Here is a 13,835-nt window from a genome sequence, read left to right on the forward strand (position 1 = left end):
AATTGTCACTCTCTAGACGGAGGGTCAGGGCAGCTAGAGCAGTATGAAAATGCCTACAAGCTTTAATCAGGCACTGTTGGAAGTCCCAAAACTGCTATCTACTGCTGATTAGAAAAGGTATTTGGCAGTTTATATTTACTAAAACTATTGCATTTCTGTGTACTTTGGGAGACCAGATATAGTGAATGCAGAGTCCTGGATTTAGTAATGCTTTAAAGGATATGTAAAGGGGGGGGGGGGGGGGGAGAGAGAAAGGTCACCTTAATGCAATCCATGCATTAAGGTGAAAAAACATCTGATGCCCCCCCCCCCCCGAGCCCCCGTTTAACTTACCTGACCCGTCAAAAGTCCCGCGCTCGGTCCCGAGATCCTCTTCGCCACTGATTGGCTGGAGCGGATGGATTGAGAGCAGCGCAGCCATTGGCTGGCACTGCGGTCAATCCCTTCCTGTGACGCGGCTCGCCGAGGGGTGGGCCTGAGTGATACAGTGAGCGGCTATGGCCGCTCGCTGTATCACGAGAGCGTGCCCGCAAGGACTCGTCACCATGCGATCTCTCCCGCATGAATGTGGGGAGGACCAGAGACAGCCGCCTAGGGACCCCAGAAGACGTGGATCGGGGCAACTCTGTGCCAAACGAACTGCACAGTGGAGGCAAGTATAACATGTTTGTTATTTTAAAGAAAACTAATTTTTTCCTTTTTAGTAACCCTTTAAGTTTACTCAATACTTGCTGGAATTTTATTTTTCCAAAAGGTGTCATGTGTATACTCTCGTGAGCCATCCTCCTTTTGCTGTACTATTGGACTGCATAATAGTTGCAGCCCTAGTGTTTTCCCCCTCCTAATGATTATTTTTATTTCCTAATAATTAGTTGGCCGATTTATTGTTTCGGTTAATTTTATTTTTAAGTAATTTTGCTGCAATTTGCACTTAACTTTTTTTTAGCCAATTTGTTGTTGGGCAGATTAAAAAACACATTGCATGCTTTTTCTGAATCTTCTCCATTGAAGTATATTGAACCCAAAAAGCACAATTTTGCGTTAAAAGTCCTTGCCCTTTCCAAATACGCAGCAGCTGAGAAATCTTGTGAACGTGTCCCATAGGAAACCATGTAAATGCACTGTAGTGTGTTTCTGCAAAAAGCACCAAAAAAAGTGTGACCCAGGCCTAAGATGTTTAGTAACGGGGTTAAAAAAAAAAAAAAAATTAGTGCAAATCGCTACTGTAAGGGGTTCATTTTTACTGTGGGACAGTGAAAGTAATATTTACAGTAGCAAGTTGCTCTTGTACTATAAAGGGCTAGTTTTCATATTTTTATTTTTAACCCTGTTATGTTGCTGGCCAATTTCATAACCGATTGGTTGTTTTGCCCTAGAAGACGCTCTGCATCCTATTCTTTTCATTGCTTTTTCTTATGAGCTTAAAGGTCACTAAAGGGGGAAAAAAATGTTTTGCTGAAATGACTGTTTACAGGGTATAGAGACATACGGTATATGCCATATAAAATATATATATATATATATATATATATATATATATATATATATAGAATTATTTTTTTAAATTGTGTGTGTGTGTGTATACACATAATACATACATATTTGCCATGTGCACTCTACTTATGAGGAGGCGCAGAATCATGCCGCTCAATGGACATGGTGTGATTAATCCCTAGGGATATGCAAGCAGCAACTTTCTGTAAAGGTTGCTCTAGGCATAGTACAGTGGAGCTGACCTATTGCTGCAAAAATTCTGAGTTGGTTCGCTTTGTGTTACAAAGACCTTCCCTTTACCTTTTTTAGTTCTAGTCTTCCTTGCAGCCAGCCACCAGGAGTGAAGCACATTGTTGTGTAACATGTGATGCCCAGCTTGCTCGGGTCTATGGACTCCCTGTTTGACCACATGGTCATTCGCTCCTCCATCATGGTCTGAACTAGGAGGTATTTCCCTTCAGCTTCTGACACTGAATGGAGTGGTGGGGAAAGGAAAAAGAGGTGAGATTAGTCTTGATGGGGATGATTGACTTGATGCCCCAGTCACATCTCAGTGTTTTTAGCTTGACGCTCAAATGCTGGAGGAGAAAAAAAAAAATCTATTCTCCATGGACGTCATTTCAAATTGCCTGAAGCTAATAGTACTAATGCGCTTTTTTTTTTTTTTCCCTTCTCCCCCTTCTGCTTTTTACATTGGCGACCTGTAAATTGCAGGCAGAATTGGGTGGCTCTCTGCCTGTAAACGATACGTTTTAAGTGTAGTCGCTGTGTCTAAAAAGAAGAAATGTCTCCCCTGGGACGTTAGTCAAAGGGATAACAGCAGCGGCATGATGTGGGTAAAAGAACAAAATTGTATTTTATACAAGGAATATAAAAGCTCTGGTCTCTATACATGCAAAATTGGACACCTTCATAAAAATGAAAATATAGGAAATTTATATAAACCCAACACAATTCTATTAAATGATGATCAGGGGATAGTGGTGAAGGTTCCCAAACAAGCAAACCTAAATAAATATACGTTTTGTACAACAGAACTTTTTTTTATCGTACCTATTCATCTTTTACACATTGGCTGATTTCATTTTCCAGCAGGACTTGGTACCTGCCAAAAGTACAAATACATGGTTTAATGATCATGGTTCTTGATTAGCCAGCAAACGCTCCTGACCTAAACTCCATAGAGAATCTGTGGGGGTATTGTCAAAAGGAAGAGGAGACTCCAGACCCAACAATGCAGATGAGCTGAAGGCCGCTATCAAAGCAACCTGGGCTTCTAGAACACCTCGGTAGTGCCACAGGCTGATCACTGCCATGCTGCATTAATGCAGTCATTTTTGCAAAAGGAGCCTCGACTAAGTATTGAGTGCATATACTATACATCAGTGTTTCTCAATTCCAGTCCTCAGGCCCCCCCAACAGGTCAGGATTTCCATTATTTTGCACAGGTGATTTGATCAGTTTCACTGCCTTAGTAATCACCACAGCCTTTTCATCTGAGGGAAATCCTGAAAACCTGACCTGTTGGGGGGGGGGGCCTGAGGACTGGAATTGAGAAACACTGCTATACATGGACATACTTTACAGTAAGCCAACATTTCTGTATAGTTTTTTTTTTTCATTATTGGCGTTGTGTAATCAATTTTTCTGAGATACTGAATTTTCACTAGCTGTAAACCATGATCATCAATATTAAAAGAAAGAAAGGCTTAAAATGGATCATTGTGTAATGAATCTTATAATAATGAGTTTCACTTTGAATTTAATTACTGAAATAAATTTATCTTTTTGATATTCTTATTTTTTTAGATGTGCCTGTTGTTTTTCACTTGTGCATTTACCTGTTTGGCTGTAGTTCGGCTTAAAGAATAAGTTCACCTTTAAAAATAAAGGTAGGGGGGGAAAAAAAGGGTGTGTGTGTGTGTGTGTGTGTGTGTGTGTGTGTGTGTGTGTATGTATATATATATATATATATATATATTCATTCGCCCTCTACCATAGGTAGGTGCTAGATGTGAGGTTTTTGGTGTTGGCTGCCAGTGCAGGTAAATTTAAGCAGGTCTATGCTGCGAGCTAGGCCTGCTTGTTTTTGATCTGGGGGCAGGGAGTGGTTAGTTTAGCAGTGGTGTGTACTTCAGCTTTTGGGAACCTCCCCTGTTTCCAGTGAGTGTTCTGGAAAGGGGGCAGGGTTGAGAGTTGGCATGGGGTGTATGTAGCAGTTCTGACCAGTCCCCAACTAGGATTGACAGGGGGCGGGTCTCCTATATATTCCCTCAGTTAGCCTGCTGGGGGGTAGTTGTCAACCGGTTGAACTTAAGAAAGGAGTGCTAGGAGAAACGCCCCCGTCCCTGGGTAGTGTGGGCTCGGAGGGGAGCCTTTCCTTACACGATCATGGAGAGGTGTCCTGGAGAAGCAGTTGGTCCGCATGTCTGGGTAAATCCTTCAGGAAGGACTCAGGGCAGGAGCTGGTGAGTGAGGCACAATGGAGATCTGGAAGAGACACGCCAGGGTGAGCTGGGAGGGAGCCTTTCCTTGCATGGTCATGAAAAGTTGTCCTGGAACAGGAACTGGGTGTAGAGCCAGAGGAGAGAATGTGGTGTTTGTGTCAAATCGCTGCAACCTGAGGGCGCAGGATTTGCAAGTCGGGACTGCTGGGATCAGTAGTCCACCATCAAATTTTTTCCTCAAGTAATACCCATGGCCACAAAAAAGGGGATACTGCAGGCCCCTGGCCTATTCGGGATCATCAATTGAAACTTTCGGAGTGAGGCCTAGTGGGCTGAAGATAGTGGGACGGGAGTACTAATCTGTGACAGGAAAGTGATGTGCAGGAGGAGAAGTGTCCTGAGGTAAAGATCTGCAGGGGTGGGAAAAGCCTGGTGAAAAGTCTGTCAGGATTAGGGTCTGCCATTTTATCCCATCTGAGGAGTGTGACCTATAAACCGCTCTATATAGATTGTAAAGATGATGAGTAAACCATTTGTCCATGTAAAGCTGCCAGCATGGCAAAAACCAATTTGTTCATTGGGCATCCCATATCCCTTCCCCCAACCAAGTTCAATTTCCCAAATAAAACAACAAAGCAAAAGACTTTTCATTGACTAAAAGTGTGACGTATGGATGTCTGGCAGCAGGGCGAATATGCATGGATGTTAGTAACTCGTAGCAACACACCCGATACATATGTGTGTGTGTACGTAGTACGTCTATTATGTCACTACGTTCATGTTTGTTGGCTGAAAATGTTCTGCCGTGTGTATTCATACCAAGTTCACGGCCAACGCCCCTTTGGACCAAAATCCACGGAAAAGTCCGATGGAAGTCCTATCGTGTGTATGATGTTTAACCTGATATTCTGTACCTCCGTATGGAGATTGAGTTGGAGGAAGTCTGCAGGATCCTGCTGTTGCACATGTGATCCACTGGTTGTGGTTGCCATGCATTGGAGGCTCATTGCAAAAAAAATGCATGGATTTGATGGTCCCCCCCAAAAAGTGGACTTGGGCTTTGAAGAGACATTGTTGCCATATACTACCCTTTAAATTAAACACGGTCATGCAGCAATTTGAGGCTCATAAGAAGAGCGATCAGCCTGTCTGTGTTTACTTCTATGTCTATATCTAGTATGTGGAGACAGGGTCTCTTTAGGGCGTATTGGACAGTGATGTTTCACCCACCACCCTTGTTAACTGAACCGTTTGTTATTGCAAGAAAGAGAACCTTATGATGAGTGATGTTTGCAGGCTATTATTAATGGCAGCCACTTGTGTGCAATATTTCCCTTGAGTACTTATTTCTTGCCCTAGAGTAACCTGAATGTGCACCACATTAACCTTTTTATAAGAAAACATATTCAGTTTATAAATCGGCGAAACACTTAAGATTGAAGAAAATAATATCTTGGGTAATTGTGGAAAAATAATTTAATTTAACTTTTTTTTTTTTTTTTTTTTAGGTGGTTACGTGCAATTTTAGTTTTATTGGCAGGAGCAAAATTGGTTTCTAACAATGGTGGGTACATTGTCTCTATTAATGTCTAACTTACTATAGTATGAAAGGATGTAACTGAAGAGACCATACCTCACAATATGCATTCTGTCATTATGGAAGAATAAAAGTGATAATTCCACACTGGCAATAACCATAGGACTCAAAACTGTTTTTAGACTGGTACAGCAAGGAGACTATTTTGTCTCGGGCACTTTCCTCTGGTATTAGTAGACTAGCTAGAATGTCCCAAAGCAATGCAAAAAATCAGGGGCCCAGATTCAGGTACATTTGCGCGATATTTGCGGTGGAGCAGGGCAACAATTTTGCCCTGCGCCCCCGCAAATATTTTGCGCTGCCCTCGATTCACGGAGCAGTAGCTCCATAAATTGCGAGGGCGCGCCGGCAAAATCGCCCGGCGTAAGCGCGCGCAATGTAAATGATCCTGCCGGGGGCGGGAATCATTTAAATTAGGCGCGCTCCCGCGCCGAGCGTACAGCGCAAGCTCCGTCGGGAAATTTTCCCGACGTGCATTGCGGCAAATGACGTCGCAAGGACGTCATTTGCTTCAAAGTGAACGTGAATGGCGTCCAGCGCCATTCACTAATCACTTACGCAAACGACGTGAAATTCAAATTTCACGGCGCGGGAAGGCCGGCTATACTTTAGCATTGGCTGCCCCTACTATTAGAAGGGGCAGCCTTGCGCTAAAGTTGCCGTACGGAAACTCCGTACCTGGCTTGCGCGGGGCCCGCGCAAGTTTGTGAATCAGTGGTAGTATGCAATTTGCATACTACACGCTGATCACAATGGGAGCGGCCCACGCAAGAATGCAGCCTAAAATCTGCGTGGCATAAGAGCCTTATGCCGTGCAGATTTTAGGCTGCAGTCGGTGTAACGAGGTTCCTGAATCAGGAGCACTCGTTACACCGGAGCAAGTAAGCAATTGCGCCGTGTAACCTATGGTTACACGGGCGCAATTGCTTCTTGAATCTGGGCCACGATCTATACCTTTTCAACAGTCGATCTGCCCTCCATTTGTCCTTTTGGTCCTCAGAGGTCATTTTGCCACAGCACCCGGGCTAGATGTCCCCAGTGTCCTTCAACCTCCAGTATTGCCATGTCCTATTTAATACTGATTTGTAAGTAGTAGGGCTAGCTGATGGATATGAGGAGGCCTTTATCCAACCATAAAATATTTTTATACTGTTATAAATGTATCCTTTGCAGATACGCACCTTGCATCTACTCCTGAGGAAGTGGACAGAGATCAACGAAACCCGTCATGTTCTTGGGATGCAGTTGCGGAATACTGGCCACCCGTATAACCAGAAGCGGTGCGGCTGCTTTATAGGGGCACTAGACTAATTTGCCTCTCAGCCCAGTCCGTCCCATAAGACTGGAGCTACACTAACACTAACAATGTAGTGCAAGCCAGCGGGGACTCTTTCCGTGCTGCCCCCTTGCAAAGTGCCTAGGCCAGGATACAGCGTTGCCTCAACCTCATAGAAATACCTTTGGGGTGAATTCGAGTGGAGACTGTGAGCCAGGCCTTCTCGTTCAACATCAGTGCTTGACCTCACAAATGCGCTTCTGGAAGAATGGTCAAACCTTCTCATAGACACACTCCTAAACCTTGTGGACAACTTTCCCAGAAGAACTGTTAGAGTGGGCCAACTCAATATTGAACCCTACGGTCTAAGACTGGGATGCCATTAAAGTTCATGTGCCTGTAAAGGCAGGTGTCCCAATACTTTTGACAATATAGTGTATATGCTGAAGCATTAACAGTAACCTTTACTGGAAATGCCTGAACTCAGTAATTTGGAGGCGCATCCACCTACTTTGGCCATATACTGTAGTGTAGTTAAAGTGATACTATGGGTTCCCGTTTTTTTAAATAACAAACATGTCATACTTACCTCCACTGTGCAGTTCGTTTTGCACAGAGTGGCCCAGATCGTCCTCTTCTGGGGTCCCCCGGTGGCTCTCGCGGCTCCTCCCCGCAATTGATAACCTCCCTCTGGGAAGCTCTCTCCCAAGGGGGTTACCTTGCAGGTGCGCTCCCGTGTCATACACTTGGCGTCCATAGACCACGAGTGTATGACTCAGCCCCGGCGGCCACGTCATTGTAATTGATTGACAGCAGCGGGAGCCAATGGCTGCGCTGCTATCAATCTATCCAATGAAGAGTCGAGAAGACAAGGCGGAGAGCGACGCGGCATCGCACCCATGGAAATTCGGGACTTGGGTAAGTAAAACGGGAGGGGAGGGCTATGAGGCTGGACACTGCAAGGTGTTTTTTCACCTTGATGCATTAAGGTGAAAAAACACGAGGGTTTACAACCCCTTTAAGCGCCAAGTAAAAGCTGCATGTACATAAATTGGCCACATCTCTTCATTACAATTTCTGCCTTTCTTGTAAAAATAAATATATAGGTCCGGATTCACAGACACTGGCGAATATTTATGCCGCCGTAGCGTATCTCCTTTACGCTACGCCGACGCAGCGCAGAGAGGCAAGCACTGAATTCACAAAGCCAGTGCTTCCAAATCTGCGCTGGGTTTCCAAGGCGTAAGTGGAAGTGGGCGTGAGCCATGCTAATGAGGCGTGACCCCATGCAAATGATGGGCCGAGCGCCAGACAGATACGTATCGCCAACTGCGCATGCGCCGTCCCGTGGGCACATCTCAGTGCGCATGCTCACAATTACGTCGGAACAACTGCCTGAAATACGTCGGATCACTGCCTACGGCGTGAACGTAACCTACGCCTAGTCATATTCACGTCCTACGTAAAATACGTCGGCTTGTGTTCCCTGGTGCAGCCCTTTGCATGGATGCTGCTGAGTTACACCTCCTTTATGGGGCATAACTTAACGCCGGACGTATGACTTTACGCGCACTGCGTCGGATGGACGTACGTTCGTGAATCGGCGTATCTCCCTCATTTTCATATGTGACTAGAAAATCAATGGGAGCGCCAAATACGTCCAGCGTAAATATGCGCCCACTCTACGCCGGTGTAGGCAAGTTACATCGGTCGGATGAAGCCTATTTTCAGGCGTATCTTAGTTTTGTGGGCACGGCGCAGAGATACGACGGCGCATATTTGCACTTACGCGGCGTATCTCGAGATACGTTGGCGCAAGTGCTCTGTGGAATCCGGGCCATTAAGTCCTCATGGCTCCGACAGTCATACAACTCAGGCATGGCACGTGGAAGGATCTTGCTGGCAGAAGATCCTGTGCAGGAATAAATGGTCCGTAGTGCAATGCGTATGTCCATAGAGTTAAGATACATATGGGACGCTGTTGGTGAGTGCGATATAAACAGATATTCGTTCACTGAAGGCTGAGGTCATTCTGCGGCACTACCTAAACTTTTTGTTTACATTTTCCCCCTTCTAGCTCTGCTCTCTGTAGCTCACATTCTCTGCTTGTTGCTGGAGCAAGAAAAGACACCCACACAAAATGTTTCTAGGCGTCTGGTGTAAAAATATTCTAGATTGCACATTGTCATCCCTCCTAAGCAAAGTCTATCAAACTCAACTAAAAATGTCCCTCAGCCTAGGTTCACACTGCTGCGAATTCAAAATCGCGGTAAAATGCGCGATTTTACGGCTGCGATTTTGCCGCGATTTCGGCCGCAATTTAATGTAAATCGCGGCCCGAAATCGCAAAAAGTAGTACAGGAACTACTTTTTGAAATCGCAGATGCGGCGTCGCACTGATTAGGACAGTGCCATTGCCGACAATTGCCGCCGATTTGAGATTGCGATCGTTCCAAATCGTACCCAGTGTGAACCAGGGCTTAATGATAAATGATGCTGCTTTCTCTTACTAGCAAACAAGGTTGTGGAAGAAGCGGCGAGTGTTTTTGCTGTTCCACAACTGTCCACTAGGTGGTGACATAAGTCCACAGAGTATCTGTGTACCCATTGTCCTTTAAGATCCATTGAAGGTGTGATAATACAGCTGGAATGTCAATGGACGTAATGTTTTTTAATTGGATATATTTTATAGCAGAAAGTAAAAAAAATATATATATATATTTTTATTTAAATTGTCAGTCTTTTTTTGTTTATAGCGCAAAAAAGAAAAACTGCAGAGGTGATAAAATACCACCAAAAGAAAGATTTATTAGTGGGGAAACAAATGCGATCAATTGTTTTTGGGTACATTGTCGCATGACCGCGCAATTGTCAGTTAAAGTAACGCAATGCCGTATTGCAAAAAACGGCCTGGTCATGAAGGGGGGGTAAACCTTCTGTGACTGAACTGGATAATGCATTCTATGCATTAAAATAGAAGTATGTTGCTGATGCTGCCGCTGTCCCCCTGGCGTCTCTGCACTGAGAACTGAGCCACTGAACACTGCCGATGGCTCGGTTCTCACTCCTCCCCGAGCAGAGCCATACAGACTGTCAGTCAGCATGGCTTCTGCTCTACTTCTCAGCGCTCATTGGAGTGCCGAGCAGTGGAGGGGTGGAGAGAGGCTGTCTCAGCGGTCAGAGACTGCAGACATAATACAGGAGACGGTCAGAGACTGCAGACGTAGTACAGGAGATGGTCAGAGACTGCAGACGTGGTACAGGAGACGGTCAGAGACTGCAGACATAATACAGGAGACAGTCAGAGACTGCAGACATAATACAGGAGATGGTCAGAGACTGCAGACATAGTACAGGAGATGGTCAGAGACTGCAGACAGTAAATAAGATGGTCAGAGACTGCAGACATAGTACAGGAGAGATGGTCAGAAACACATCAGTTCTGGACGGACACACACCTATGCCCAGAACACTAGTTCTGGACGGACACAGAGAAGGAGGGAGGGGAGAACTCTGCCACTTCGGCGCCCCCACCTCTGCAGGCACCTAGGTGCAAAGCACCCTGTGCCCCCTGCCTAGGATCGGCCCTGCACCCCAGGAGCTTCCTGATAAGAAACGTCCCCTGCTTTCCTTTACACTATCATTTAGATTTCTTCTGTAAACACATTATAAGGAAGTAATTGCATCAGTTTCCTTGGGGTAGATGTGTACTAGATGAATCCAATCACTGGAGCGTAGAACATTTCCAGCCAAGATTTCCATTATGAAAGATGCCTATCAGGAAAGAGGATAATTCCATAAATCATATTGAAAGAACACTGGGAAACATTATAAAACCTATTAAATGCTTATTTACAATTTCCCGCTGTGTGTGCGCAGATTGTAGAGCAACCAACTCCAGAGACTTATGTCAGCTGCAATGACATTTCACATAAAGCGGAGCTCCACCCTAGTTTCGACATTAGCCTAATCATACTGCAGACTGTAAATAATGTTAAAACAGATGTTTTAAATTTTTATACATGTACAGTACCTTTTATTTCATGGTGTTTCCTGTCTGCACAACGGCGGGTATTCTTTGGGTATTGCGTCACTTCCCGTACCACGCAGTGTGCTCTGGGAGCTTCTCTCATAGCTCCGAGTATTCATTTACATGTAGCTGTAGCTGACGCCGCTGCTCCCCATTACGAGCGCGCATGCGCGGGATCGAGCGGTGGATGCTGGGACATCAGCATCACCGCAACAAGGAAGTGCCTGCTTGTGGGCTTCTAATGCCCACAGTTAAAATGGGAACGGCGCAACGAGCGGAATATAAATGAACATTGCACACAGAATGGCACAGCAGAGGACGTGGGACACCAAACTAGTGAGTTTATTTATTGAATGCCATTAAAGGGTCACTAAAGGAATTTTTTTTTTTAGCTAAATAGCTTCCTTTACCTTACTGCAGTCCTGGTTTCATGTCCTCATTGTTCGTTTTTGCTTTCATGTTGCTGTAATTCCTCTCTGTTCTGGACACTTCCTGGTTGCCTGTTTCCTGATAACCACAGTACTGGGAGATTTCTCACGGTGGTCACTAATCAAGGAGCTGTGTGTAAAACGAAACTGGATTGGTGCTGAGGAGTTTTAGACAAAGTATCACTGCTCTCTATTGGCTGACTGCCCTCTAGTGGCTCTCTGTACATCAGAGAACCAGCAAACAACAGCAAAAACGAAACTACACTGCAGGCACATTATATGATTGTTTTTTGTATCTATTTTTAATCATTTTTAAAAGGAATCAGTTAACTATTATGTCTCTATGTCCTGTAAACAGTCATTTCAGCTAAAAAAATGTTTTCCTTTAGTGACCCTTTAACCATTACACTACCCCCCCCCCCCCCAAAAAAAAAAAAAAAAAACGTTTAGGCATGGGAGATCCACTTTAACCCTCTATTCATCCAGCCCTAAAGCAGCCCCCGAAATGCATCAGAACCCTTTTTGGAAATTAAATAAAACTTTGTGGAAATTTACCAGTGGAGCGGCACTTTCATCCTCTAATCTCCTTCTATCAATAAACACCTGAAAGGGGTTCTAATCCTCCATCACTATCCAAAACCCCCCAAAAATTGCAATATATACATAATTACAGCAACAAGTAGATGAGAAGTGGAGGGTTGTAAGGCGCATTCACACTAGTGGTTGAACAGCTTTTCTACCACCCCCCAACTACTCCCCCTTTAGCTGCAGAGGCAGGGTCCGGGGATGTACAGATGCTTTCCTTCGTGGTTGCGGCAGGAATTATACCCCGTGGCATTCAGCAGGTATAGAGCCCACTGAGCCCCACTGGGGCTACTTACAAGTGCCCTGCAACTGTGTGGAATGCATGCAATTTTGGCACACTAGTGTGGGGTTCAAGGGGGTTAAAGCAGGTGGTGAGGAGGCAATACAGCACCTCCTTAATGTTTGTCAAACGCTCTCTGAAGAGTGATTAAAATGTAAATTGCTCTTCAGAGATCAAAGCACTTGTGAACAAGTCCTTAGTTTAAATATTGCAACTTTGGGGGTCATAAGTCTTTTTTTTTTTTTATCATTATTATCTGAGCAAGGTCACGAGCTTATGTCTTCTGCAGACAGAGCTTGTATATGAGTCAGAAGACACGTGGAAGGAAATCACAAGACTATTATTCCAGTATATGGGTGTCTGCAAAGTAAAAACAGATTTAGGATAACTTTAGACAAATGTATGACATACCATCTAATGTGCTTCTGTAGGCAGATTAGAGTTGACCTGCATAAACCATGAATGTCTCCAATCGATTTTGCATAACCTCGATTAAAGTAGACTAACAATCAAAATCCCGATCAATTGATTAGAATAAGGACATGAAAAATGCACAACCGTGGGTCACCTTTAGGGAAATGATTAGATGCAGAGATATTGGCAATTGAAGTTATGCTCACCAATAGGTAGATTCAGGTACATGTGTGCAAACTTGCGGCGGCGTAGCTTAGCCTGTTTAGGCTACGCCGCCGTAAGTTAGCTAGGCAAGTACATGATTCTCAATGTACTTGCCTGCTAATATACGGCGGCGTAGCCTAAAGCGGGCGGGCGTAAGGGCGCCGAATTCAAATGTCTTGGAGGGGGGCGTGTTTTATGGTAATGAGGCTTGACCTCACGTTTTTTACGTTTTTTTTTTAATGCGCGTGCACTGGGCGCCTATATTTCCCAGGGTGCATTGCGGCTAAGTACGCCGCACTGGCCTATTGATTTAGACGTGGACGTAAACAACGTAAATCCCGATTCGCGGGCGACTTACGCAAACGACGTAAAAAAATTTAATCTCGCGGCGGGACCGGCGGCCATACTTTAACATTGTTATTCCACCTAATAGATGGAATAACTTTAGGCCTGCTAATGCCTTACGGAAACGGCGTAAAACTACTGCGGCGGCCGGGCGTACGTTCGTGAATCGGCGTATCAACTCATTTACATATTCTACGCCGACCGCAATGGAAGCGCCACCTAGCAGCCATCCGAAATATTGCAATCTAAGATAGGACGGCGCAAGCCGTCGTATATTAGATATGTTTAAGCGTATCTCTGTTTGCGCATACGCTTAAACATAAGTCGGCGTAGATTCTGAGTTAGGTCGGCTTATCTACTGATAAGCCGGCCTAACTCTTTCTGAATCTACCTACTTGATTTTTCCAGTAAAAGTCAAAGCTATCCTCACCCGTTTGACCATATGGCCCTTTAACTGGGATCTATTATTAAACTCCAGTTATACTTAAAGGAATATTAAAAGCTGTTTTTTTTTTTCTTTTTAAATAAAAAGGATGTTATACTTACCTGCTCTGTGCACCAATATTGTACAGAGATGTGCCTTCCTCCTTGGCAGTTCCCTGCCCCTCCAGGTGCCTCTGCAGCAAGCTGAGTGAGAAGAAGGCACCCGTTTGCACGCACTCCCGAGCCAGGCTGTGTGCGTTCATAGACACACAGAGCACAGCTAGGCTATGCCCCCCACTCCTCACAGGAGTT

This window comes from Rana temporaria, chromosome 6, assembly GCF_905171775.1.
Source record: "Rana temporaria chromosome 6, aRanTem1.1, whole genome shotgun sequence".
Classification (NCBI taxonomy): domain Eukaryota; kingdom Metazoa; phylum Chordata; class Amphibia; order Anura; family Ranidae; genus Rana; species Rana temporaria.